A 13,233-nucleotide genomic window follows, 5' to 3' on the forward strand; every position below is an offset into this window, starting at 1 on the left:
GATACTTAGGGTAAAAGTATCAATACTAGAGGTTGGATATCAACACCAGATGCTTGGTGTCAATATTTGAAGGTTGGTATCCATGGTATCCATATCAGATGAACTGATATACATATCGGAGGCTTGATATCCATACTGAAAAGTTCAATATTCATACCAAAGGCTTGAGATCAATATCGAATGTTGTTAAAGGACTATAAATACCTTTGGTAGTGGTAAATAACCAAAATACCCTTATATATCATAAATTACAAAAATACCCTTAAAAGGATACATATCGAACAATCATGAATAACATATCATTGTAAAGGATATGCTTGTAAGCGATATGGTGTATCATACAAGTAGTTCGATAGAGGAATCGTGTACCACATAAACATCGATAAACTAAAGACGCATAAGTTACCCTCCAATTTAAGGGTGAACAGAAGAGAAGTGTGACGAGAGCTATTAGAGAGAGTCGTTAACGGATAACCTACCTCGAGTTGGGTGTCAATCTAGAAAAAGTACACCAAGTGGTAATAATAATCATCATAAAAATATAAATATTGAGAGATCTCATTGGAGACATAATTAACTAAAATGCCCTTAGGTGTTAAATAACCAGAATCGAGTGACTTACTATACTAATAGATGAACATAGTAATAAGCTCATTCAGAACAGACTAAATGAGAGAACAAGTGAAACAATAATGAGAAAGATGATGACCTCACTTGAGTGCGATGGACTATACTAGTGTGTAGCTGAGTTACCTTAGTTTTCGGGTTGTTGTGTATGACCTTAGGGGACCTAGGTATACATGTGTGATTGTATTAGTATTGTATAACATACATTTTTAATGTTTTTCTTAACAGTTGTATGAGACTGAGCCAATGCTATGTTTGAATGAGAATTGTACTGAGGCTTAAGTGAGATGAGTTTCCCTCCATGATCTTCTTAAAGGCTTTGTGACGGCCAGGAGATCATTTAGTAGTTAAGTGGAAATTTTATAGAGGCTATGTGACTACTAGTTTCCCTTAGTCATGACTAATATTTGAAGGGTTGTGTGAGATCGGGTGTCAGTAGTGCTATGTGTTGCATTCAGAGAATGCATAGTAGTCGATATTATAGTTAGAGACCCAATATGTAACATCCCAAAAATCAGAATAAGGACTAAAATGAAAGTTTTTAAAAACTTAATGATTAATTTTAAAAAGATTAAAAGTTCAGGGACTTAATTGGAGAATTTTGGTGATGGAGTTAATAACAAAGTTTGAAAGTAGAGAGGGTACAATGGTCATTTGATAAGAAAGATTTTTATATTCCCTTTATAAGGGATTTAACCACGTGGAAATGAGAATGAAAAAAGAAAGGAAAAATCTGGATAATGAGAGCTTCTTCTTCATCTCTTCCCGTGTCTTAATAGCTAAGGTATGGAATCCTCAAATTGGTTATTTCTTATAATTTATGATGGGTTTTTATTCTTTGGGTATTAAGAAAGCTTTAGGAAGCTTAAAGATAAGTAAAAACTCAAAGAATTACAAGTTATGAGAGATTAAGTAAAATGAGTTTTTGAGGGAATTATTGAAATAGAATGAGTAAATGAAATTTGAGGTAATTTTTGACTTGTCAATGGTCTAATTAAGAAGTTAGAAGCAATGGAAGTGAATTAAGAACATGTTTAAAATTTAGTAAGATTCTTGGTTTCAAGAATTATAATGAGATATGGAAGATGATGATGTGTTATATGGATATAAGATGGTATGAGTGAGTATAGTTGAGGTTAATGGTATAACAGGAGTTCAAAATGAAAGGTTTAGGTAAGCTTTGGTAAATTTTCGAATTAAAGAAGTATATTTTGGATTAATATTATCGGTATTGGTTGAGTAAGTACCGATAATACAAGGCAAAGTATGTGATAATTATGCGTAGAGTATCGATACTGCATGAACATTATCAATACCATAAGGTAATAGTGGGCTGAAAGCTTCATGGGGTATTGATACTGAAGTGGTAGTATCGGTACCATAAGTATCGATATCAATGTGGAGGTATCGGTACAATTCTTGAGATAAAATTTCAGAATAAAAAATGGGTATCGATACCGTGTAAGGGCATCGATACTACAAGCATAGAGGTATCGGTACTGTACTTGTAGTACCGATACTACTTAAGTTGGAAATTAAAAATTATTAGTTTATTTAGTTTGCATTGGTAAGAATCTTTTTGAGTAATTCGAATCCTGATATTTATTGGATTGTATATTCGTGTAGATAACAATCGAGAGCAAAGTTCAGACAAGTCGGCCAAGTAATATCATCGAGAAAGAGATAAGAGATCGATATTGACTAGTGAGGCCATGTGAGTACATACTAGTATGTATATGATGTTTAATGAAAAATAAAACTTTCGATTAATCTATTTCGTATATCAGAATGCATGAATGTAAGCATGTGTTTGATATGATTGTTATATATTACATGAAAAGATAATATAGAGTTATAGATATGGATATATATATGAATATAAGAGAACAAAGTGTAAGTTATATGATATGATATAAGTGATTATAAGAGACATGCTATGAGCTCTATGAGTATATGAATAGGTAATGAGATGGTTGACTATGTGAATATGTGATAACAAGAGAAAGTGATATAAGCTACGAGATTATACATAAATGTTACATGAGCTGTGTGAGGAGAAGTTATGAGATTATATGTCTATGTGCTATAAGTTATAAGAATAGTAATAAATGTGATAAAGCCCATGTTATGTGACATGAGAGCTAGAGGTATAGTTGAAATGCCAAGAGTCGAGGGTGATATGTGGTCTTTCGGGACATATATGTTATATGTGGTCCTTCGGGACATCTACAAGGTCCTTCGGGAAATTTTACATGCTCCTAGTGGGACTTTATATGAGCTTTGGTGACAATATATGTGCACAACCTCTATGTACTCACATATCTTTAGTTCTTACAAGTGTACATGGGCTATTAAAAAGATATAACATAAATGTGTGCTTTATGAAATGATATTATGTTATATGATGTGTATGAGTATTAAGGGTAGGATTATAGAATAAAAAGGATTAATGATAATAATATATGATAATGTTAAGAATGTGGATTATGATAAATGTGCATGTGTGTATTTGTTACATGAAAGAATATATTATTTTTTTTATGATATGATAGTATAGATTGTTCATGTATTGTTAGGAGTTAGAGTTACATTATAAGTTTTATATGCCTCACTAAGTCATAGACTTAGTGTGTGAATGTTTCACACGTAGGTTTTGAGAAGATTAAGGAGCAAAGAGGAGCAAGACATGTCAGCCTCTCCTTTTCAAAGATCATATCAGAAAAGAGTTTTGAATCCTATGTATTTTGTTATATTAAATTGTAGTCGGCATGTACTAAGAGATTAAAATTGAATATGCTATGATATGTTTTGTAAAATCAATTGTTTTTAATTAATGTAAACTATTTAGTTATTTTATTGAAAATTTGAGTTTTCAGTTATTTGGTACAAGTATATGTTTTGAAAGGTGAATATGACATCTCGGACATGTATCTGGGTCGGATACGGGTTGGGGGTGTTACATTTAATGGTATCATAGCTAAGGTTTAGTCTATTCTAGGCTTAAACCGAAGTCAAATGATTTTTAAAATATGTACATGCCAACACAAAGTGTAAAATTTCTAATCTTATAGTGTAAGAATTATGTTGTCTTGCTAATAGAATAAGATTAATATGATATAGTAGAAATCTGATTCTGAGAATTGTTGAAGTGAATCGAGATGTGATAAACCTAATGGTGGTAGCAATTCACCAGCCCTAGCCAGGCGAGATGAAGAGTGGACACATCAGGAAGTGCCTTGTGAGAGCAAAGGTTGTTTTCAGAAAGTTGAAAATACGTTCGATTAGCGTTAAATGGTCTCTAATGCTTTGACTCGAAGAAGTTATATGGAGTAGTTTCGTTATTATGTGGATAAGATAGAATATGGTGGACAAATGTCACTATAAGAGCGTTAAAAGATCAAGTGATATGGTTATTGATTTCGGGAAAGCTCAAGAATGGGTACATCGGTGACAAGTTATAAGACAAATGAAGCCAGAGTTTATGAGATTGAAATAGGGGAATAATATTGTGTATGAATAAGAATGCGGGTTTGATAAGTTCAGTAAATTACGCTGAGTTGATTTCGACTAAAAAGGATGTATATGATTGGCTTGATTAGGGCTTATGCCCTAGATTGAAAAGTTGTTATTGATTAATTGTAATGGTAAGGGTAATAGAGTTGTAAGACTTGAAAAGATATAAGGTTAAATTAATCAAGTATGATGGGGATCTGGAGGTGGTTATGTATTCTAATCATGTAGATATGATGTAGTCAAGGAGATAATGATTTATATGTTTGAAGGGAGCTTTAAGGAAGTAGAACAAGTATTTTAATGGATTTAAGGATTATTTGAATTTGGTACTTGATGAATTAAGTAGAGGAAATACAAGTACAAGAGAATATAAAGAATGAGGTTATGTATAAGTAAAGTTGATTATCAAAGTTATAAATATGCGATAAAGATTGGTAATCAGAGGTAAGTATAAGTGATAGGAAAATAATATTAAAGCAGGAAGAAAAGATATAATTTATGTTGTAAGAAGATTTTGAGGAGTGAAGGAGAAAGTATATAAGTAAATTAAATGTTGGACTTTAAAGGATCAAGTAAGACAAGGGTTAGATTGAGGTGTGGATTATAAGTTTGATATTGAGGTAGTAAATTTTTAAAATTCTTAGTAAAACAAGAAAGAGTCGTTATAAGTTATATATCAACATTTCATTACAGATTAATTGGGATTTGTATAAGAAAATGGAGTAAGTAGCACCTTTTATTATAAAGGGGTGATAATTCTTTGGACGAGTACATAACATTATATGAAAAGATTATGTGTATCGTAATATAGACAAGAATTAAGAAATGAGTAAAGGTTTGATTTATGTTGAAAAGCAATTAGAGAATGATGAAAGAAATCAATTTATTCATGATATTTTGTAGTAAGGAATATAGTTACTGTCTATATGATAAGTGACATAATATGGATGTGTAAAAGAAAGAGGAAGTTGAAGAATTGAAGGAATGAAATGCAAGTTTATTAGCGGTAACACTAAAGATTAATTGAGGAGGCAATATGAGAACATTAGAATATATGTATAGACAATATTTTCATCTCTATGTACGGTGAAAATTCTAGGATGAATTTTCTTAAAGGGGGAGATTTTTAACATCCCAAAAATTAGACTAGTGACTAAAATGAAAGTTTTTGAAAACTTAGTGATTAATTTAAGAAAAGATTAAAAGTTAAGGGACTTAATTGGATAATTTTTGTGATAGATTTAATAGCAAAGTTTGAAAGTTGAGAGGGTATAATGGTCATTTGATAAGAAAGATTTTTATATTCCCTTTATAAGGGATTTAACCACGTGGAAATGATAATGAAAAAGGAAAGGAAAAATCTGGAGAATTGGAACTTCTTCTTTCTCTCTTCCCGTGTCTTCATAGCTAAGGTAAGGAATGCTCAAAATGGTTATTTCTTATAATTTATGATGGGTTTTGATTCTTTGGGTATTAAGAAAGATTTAGGAAGCTTAAAGATAAGTAAAAACTCAAAGAATTACAAGTTATGAGAGATTAAGTAAAATAAGTTTTTGAGGGAATTATTGAAATAGAAGGAGTAAATTAAATTTGAGGTCGTTTTTGACTTGTCAAGGGTATCATTAAGAAGTTAGAAGTAATGGAAGTGAAATAAGAACATGTTTAAAATTTAGTAAGATTCTTGGTTTCAAGAATTATAATGAGATATGGAAAATGATGATGTGTTATATGGATATAAGATGGTATGAGTGAGTATAGTTGAGGTTAATGGTATGAGAGGAGTTCAAAATGAAAGGTTTAGGTAAGCTTTGGTAAATTTTTGGATTGAAGAAGTATATTATGGTTAGTAGTATCGGTACTGGTTGAGTAAGTACAAATACTACAAGGCAAAGTATGTGATAATTATGCGTAGGGAATCGATACTGCATGAACAATATCGATACCATAAGGCAATAGTGGGCTAAAATCTTGATGGGGTATCGATACTGAAGTGGTAGTATCGGTACCATAGGTTTCAATATCAATGTAGAGGTATCGGTACCATTCTTGAGATAAAATTTCAGGATCGAAAATGGGTATCGATACCGTGTGAGGGTATCGATACTACAAGCATAGAGGTATTAGTATTGTACTTGTAGTACCGATACTACTTAAGTTGAAAATTAGAAATTATTGCTTTATTTATGTAAATGCTCGTTTTGTCCGGGCTTATAGAAAATTACTTGCGACCCAACTTGTACCCAAGACAGCTGAAGGCCCAATTCAAGTCCAAGGATCCAGTAGAGCAGCCTCCATTCCACGTGAGAGTTCCTTGGAAAATAAAGACGGTTATGGGGAGTTAACAAGCATGAATGAGAAGCTACCAATAAGATCAGGGTCTATTATTATGGGCAGAAAAAAACTGTAAAGGGGTAAAAAGGGTTAGTTTTAAGAAAATGACGGGAGAAGAAAAAACGAGGAGGGAGATATCAACCATCAACTATTACGAGGAACAGAGACCATTTTCATTTTGTTTTTACACAATAAGAGCAAAAAGGAAACCAATGAGTGTAAAGATTTTCTTTTTCCATAGTCAAAAATCGAACGATGTAACAAAGGGATTCGACCTTTTTTCTGAAAAGCAATAGAAGTGATCTTGGAAAGTAAACATAGGCTTCTACTCCGATATACAGGGCATAAGTGACTATTCTTCAAGAGGTATTCAACCATTCCTTTATTTCAGTGCCAATTTTCTATTATTATTATCAGCATGCTCGAACCAAACAAAATGAAATAGTAGAGAAAGATTATTTACCCTTTAGTCTTGGTGGTTCCATCCTAGTCGTTCGGGGTCCAATTGATGAAGATAGAGACTGGTGTTAGTTTTATGAAAACAAATAAGTCTAAAATTAAATAACGAACAAGAAAATAAAAGTAAAATAGAGAGGGTTATAATCGGGTTACCTTATTCGTGGAAGCATTATCGTCGGTTTTTGTCAGAGTAGAGAGTGGGTAACATCGTGTGAGTTTTAGAGGGTAGATGGTGTGAGGGGGTCTCAAAGTTCTCGGTTTAATAATATCATGCTTAGCTGTCGATTTGGAGTGAAGAGGCCATCGAAGATTGGTGGCCAAGCGTCGGCCATGGAGCCTTTTGGAGTGAACAGCGCTGCATGAGAGTGAAATGGAGAGCGGTTGCGAGGAGGAAAGCTGAAGTAAATGGGGCTAGGGTTCAAATTTGATACCCAAAATATTATATATGTTTATGTATTAAAACGGCAGTGTATTGGTGGCTTAGTCAACCCATGTTTTTTGAGTGGGATAATAGTGTGTGAGATCTGTCAGTTTTAGTAATGTTACGTTTTAGTTCTCGAATCGAGTCTTTTATATTTCTAATATGATTCTTAATTTTCATGCGCCTGCATTTCAGTCACTAGCTCAATTCTTTTCTATTATTTGAATTTAACATGCTATCTTTATTTTATTTCAATTTCGTCACTTATTGATTTCGAATTGATCTACTGTATTTTACTGTTATTTCATTTTAGACATTATGCTATTTCTCTTTTTTTTTCCTTCTTTTCCTCTGTATAAAACATGCCCGTGTGATACATTTATTGGTTTCCTTAAGTTAAGGGTGGAATATGCTATAATTGGTGTATTTGGTGATCTAATGCTTAATATGTGTTTAATATATATATATTGGTATTATGGCCTTTATTATGGAAATAACCATATATGTAATGCATGATTTAAATTCCATGTCTTCTAAGTCATGAGATGTGCATAATATTATATATATATATATATATATATATATATATATATATGTACGCATTATATAATTTTTTTAAAATTTATTTTAAGGGTAGTTTATATATAATGTGTTCTTTGTCTTTAAATTATATTTACTATTCTAATGCGTATTAAATCACATGACACTATTTTTTTCATAATATGTATGATATCCTCAGTTGCATAAATCAACATTATTACATAATTGGATTAAGGGTAATACACTTTTAATTTAAAATTGTTTTAAGTGGGTGTCATAGCGCATTTGAAGTCCACTTTTAATGATTTTAAAATAAAAGTGTATCCCATTAGTGACGCCTAAAAATTGATCCATCACTTTAAAATTTGGGAATGAAAGAAAAAGAAATGTTCGGCTATTTAAATTTATCGAGAAAAGTTTGTTATAGCTTTTAAGATCTAGTCTCGATATTTGTAAATAATCGAACATTCTTTATCTTTTTAAAATGACTCGGTAATTTTAATTTAATTTATTTGAGTGCTTTTGAATGTTTTAAATTTACATCTTTGTTTTATGGGTTCAAAAATCAAATTAAGTTCAAATTTGTAAAGTTCATTGCAAAGACGTTAATTAATCGACTAGGTACCAATTTAGGGCGTTGTGAGGGTGCTAATCCTTCTCCAAACGTAACCGACTCCCGAACTCATTTTTTGATAACGCATATCACAATTTGTTGTTTTAATTAAAATTAGTTTTTATTTAAAATGACAAAACATTTTTGGGTGCCCAATCACACCCTAATCAAAGATTGGTAGCGACTCTTCAACCGTATTTTTTCGATCGTAAAGGAAATTCAAAATTTTTTGAAACGAGAGGTCTTTTAAATTGCATTTGTTTTTAAATTAAAAAGAGGATAATTAAGAATTAATGTAGCTTTCAAAATCTCACTTTTTCACCTTTAAGGAAAAAATCGTTTCGACAATTTAGTTTGCATTGGTAAGAATTTTTCGAGTAATTCGAATCCCGATATTTATTGGATTGTATATTCGTGTAGATAACAATCGAGAGCAAATTCCGGACAAGTCGACCAAGTAATAGTCATCGAGAAAGAGATAAGGGATCAGTATTGAATAGTGAGGCCAGGTGAGTGCATACTAGTACGTATATGATGTTTAATATAAATAAGACTTGAGATGAGTCTATTTCCTACATTAGAATGCATGAATGTAAGCATGTGTTTGATATGATTGTTATATGTAGGTTACATGTATTGTATATGTTACATCATCTATGTGGAAATATGTTTGTATGATAAATTATGTGAATTAGTATAAATGATCTATGTGATTACATGAGAAGATAATATAGAGTTATATGATATGGATATAATATATATGAATATAAGAGAATAAAGTGTAAGCTATATGATATGTTATAAGTGATTACATGAGACGTGTTATGAGCTCTATGAGTATATGAATAAGTAATGAGATGATTGACTATGTGAATATGCGATAACAAGAGAAAGTGATATAAGCTACGAGATTATATAGAAATGTTACAAGAGCTATATGAGAAGAAGATATGAGATTATATGTCTATGTGCTATAAGTTATAAGAATAGTAATAAATGTGATAAAGCCCATGTTATGTGACATGAAAACTAGAGGTATAGTTGGCATGCCAAAAGTCGAGGGTGATATGTGTCCTTCGAGAAATATATGTTATATGTGGTCCTTCGGGACATCTACAGGGTCCTTCGGGACATCTACAGGGTCCTTCGAGACAGTTTTACATGCCCCTAGTGAGACCTTATACGAGTTGTGGTGATAGAATATGTGCACAACCTCTATGTTTTCACATATTTATAGTTCTCACAAGTGTACAGGGGCTATTAAAAAGATATAACATAAATAAAATCTATGTGATGTTATATGTGCGCTTTGTGAAATGGTATTATATTAGATGACGTGTATGAGTATTAAGGATATGATTATAGAATAAAATGGATTAATGATAATAAAATATGATAATGTTAGGAATGTGGATTATGATAAATGTGCATATGTGTATTTGTTACATGAAAGAATATATGATTTTTGTATGATATGATAGTATAGATTGTTCATGCATTGTTAGGAGTTAGAGTTGCATTATAAGTTTTATATGTCTCACTAAGTCATAGACTTAGCGTGTGAATATTTCACACGTAGGTTTCTAGAAGATTAAGGAGCAAAGAGGAGCAAGACAGGTCAGCCTCTCCTTTCCGAAGATCAGATCAGAAAAGAGTTTTGAATCCTATATATTCTGTTATATTAAATGTAGTCGGCATTTACTAAGAGATTAGACTTGAATATGCTCTGATATGTTTTGTAAAACCAATTGTTTTTAATTAATGTAAACTATTTAGTTATTTTATTGAAAATTTGAGTTTTCAGTTATTTGGTACAAGTATATGATTTAAAAGGTGAATATGACATCTTAGACTTGTATCTGGGTTGGATACAGGTTGGGGGTGTTACACAATACACGTATACTCATGGAGAGTCCTTAGCATAAGACTAAGAGAAGTATAAGACTCTTACTATAGTGATATAACAGTTGAACCTTAAGTAGGTAACACTTGATAATGATCATGCATGTATGTACTGTTTATTACCATATCTCTAGCACAGTTATATTTATGAGACTCATAATATTGCTCTACAATAACAATTATACTACTAAAATTTGTAAGCTCAACGTTCGAATATTTTCGTTTGCATGTTAGTAGCTTGAGTCATTCGATAATCACTATCACAACAAGATTTCACACATCCCTTCAGAGTATTGTATTGTTACTTTTAGTGGTCTTGTGTATTCATATGATCCTTAATTATGTATTTGGATTTGCAAACTTTGAGTTGTATTGTTTGATTTAATCTACGAGTCTTAGAGCTACGGTTTGTAAAGTTATTTTATAACAGTTTTGGATATGTATTTTGGAAAATATATTGTGTTTTAAATGGATACGAAAAAGGTTTTCAAATTTAGTGGTTGCCTCGATAGTTTAATATGACACTTTAAGCCTAATCAGATTTAGTATGTTACAAAATATATTATTATTTAAATAATAAATATATCTATGTAATAATTCATGAATGAATAATAAATGTTTTATAAAACAGAAATATTAATATCCTTATTAGAATTACAAATAAAAATAATGTTTTAAAAATGTTGGAAATATTTCAGAATATAAGGGTCCGTTTGATTTTAGAAAATATATGTTATTTTCATTTTCATAGAAAATAGAAAACATTGAAGAAAACGTGTTTGGTTGTAAAATTATAAAATGATTTCTAAAAAATGAAAACAAGTGAAAATATGAAAACATAAAAAATATGTTTTCACTATTTTCATTAAAATTGTTTTGAAAATTTTAAAAAATAAGAAAACATTATATCTAGATTTTTAACTTAACTTAAACATGTTTAAATCATTCTAAAAATAATTTTTTTGATTTAATGATATATGAAACCCTCAAACTTTAGTAAAGAAAATCAATATGGTCCGTAAACATTTTTTACACTCAATTGAATCCTTAAATTAATTTATTTTAAAATTTTATAAATTTTTTAGTTTTTTTATATTTAATTTGTTGAATATCTTAATAATTTTTTATATTTTATATTTTTAATTTAAATAAATTTTTAATTTTTAAAAATTAATAAGTCCTCAAACTTTCTAAAATAATCATTTAAGTTCATCTACCACGTTATTGTCCATCGAGTACTGTCACAACAATATTTTGAACCGTTCACATCAATATTATAGATTGTCAAGTTTGTGAACTATCATGTAAGTGTCGTGACAACCAACATTTAATTTTGTTGTTCAAAGGGTTTGATTAATTTTTTTTCTAACTTTAACGATCATAGTTGGTGCCAAAAAAGTTTAGGGACTACAACAATTACTTTTCTCAAAATTTTGAGGGTCTCAATTATCACTAAACATATTTTTTATGCTAATGACACTTTAATGTGCTATTACTTATAACAATATTTTTGTGTATTTTAAAAATTAAATTAATATCTAATATCCATTAACAATATATTCTAATTATAAACTAAAATAAATTTTGTGTTATGGAATTTCTTTTCAACTTTATTATTTTATATTTGTATAACTAGTTTTAAATTTATGTAATGATTTTTAATAATTATAATCTAATTTAATAACTATTCTTTTTATTTCTATTTAAAAAATAGATATCAAATATATTTTTAGTATTTTAGTTTTAAATTCAAGTTTTCATTTATATTAATCAAATATATTTTTTAATTTTCAAAAAATTTGAAAATGAAAATTATTTTCTAAAAAAATAGAAAATATTTTCTAAAACCAAACATGCCCTAATTTTTCGAAAAAAATCAGATGGTGAAAACATTTTGAATGATCCAATCATATAGAATCATATAGAACAAAAGTCCTTTAAATTCATATGTTTAGATTCAAACGCTATAAAATATGAAAATATACAAATTAATTTTATGTAATTAATAATAGGGTAAACTACATCAAATATCACTAAACTTTATCTGTTGACTCGTTTATAGCACTAAACTTTCAATTTTATTAATTATAGAGTTGAAATTTATTTTACATTCAATTAATGTCACTCTGTCATTAAGTCACTAACGAGAAGATAATATGACTAACAATTACTGATGTGGCATGCTAAACTAAAACAACATCGTTTTGGTACGGTTGTTCTGATGCCTAAAACAATATTGTTTTAGACATTAAACTTTAAGAGTGTATCGATTATGCCACTGAATTTTTTAACGATTTTCTTTTTTACCATTGTATATTTTGACCACCGTCAGCAATTGATCGCCTGTAACATCTCTACCCCGTATATTCCCGTATACAAGCTAGAGATGTCATATCAATCATATAAAACATATACTGTTCAAAATCAATAATAATATTTTTTATACTATTTATCATATTTAATATCACTATATTAAATAAGTATCAACTTTTATATTACAAAACCCTTTTTAAAACATCTATTAGAGCAATTAAAATATTTATATTTTATATGCCACTACATATACAAAATATTATAATAGATGTCCTTACTGATTTAGATGGTAGCTTGATTTTTCCTGGGTAATGCCGAACTGCCCCTTACTCCGCTGTCTTTTCCTTTCCTTTTTCCTACGTGTGAACCAATCACATGTTAAGTATTTACCTAGTGAGACGCTAATAAAATTAAAATAAAACTAAAAATATACTAAATATTTTATAAAAATCACGTATTTAGAAATAAATAAAATAACAATTAAAATGCATAAAAACTAAACTATTCAAAATAA

The sequence above is a fragment of the Hibiscus syriacus genome, unplaced genomic scaffold (genome assembly GCF_006381635.1).
Source record: "Hibiscus syriacus cultivar Baekdansim isolate YM2019G1 unplaced genomic scaffold, ASM638163v2 tig00111989_pilon, whole genome shotgun sequence".
NCBI classification, from domain to species: Eukaryota; Viridiplantae; Streptophyta; class Magnoliopsida; order Malvales; family Malvaceae; genus Hibiscus; species Hibiscus syriacus.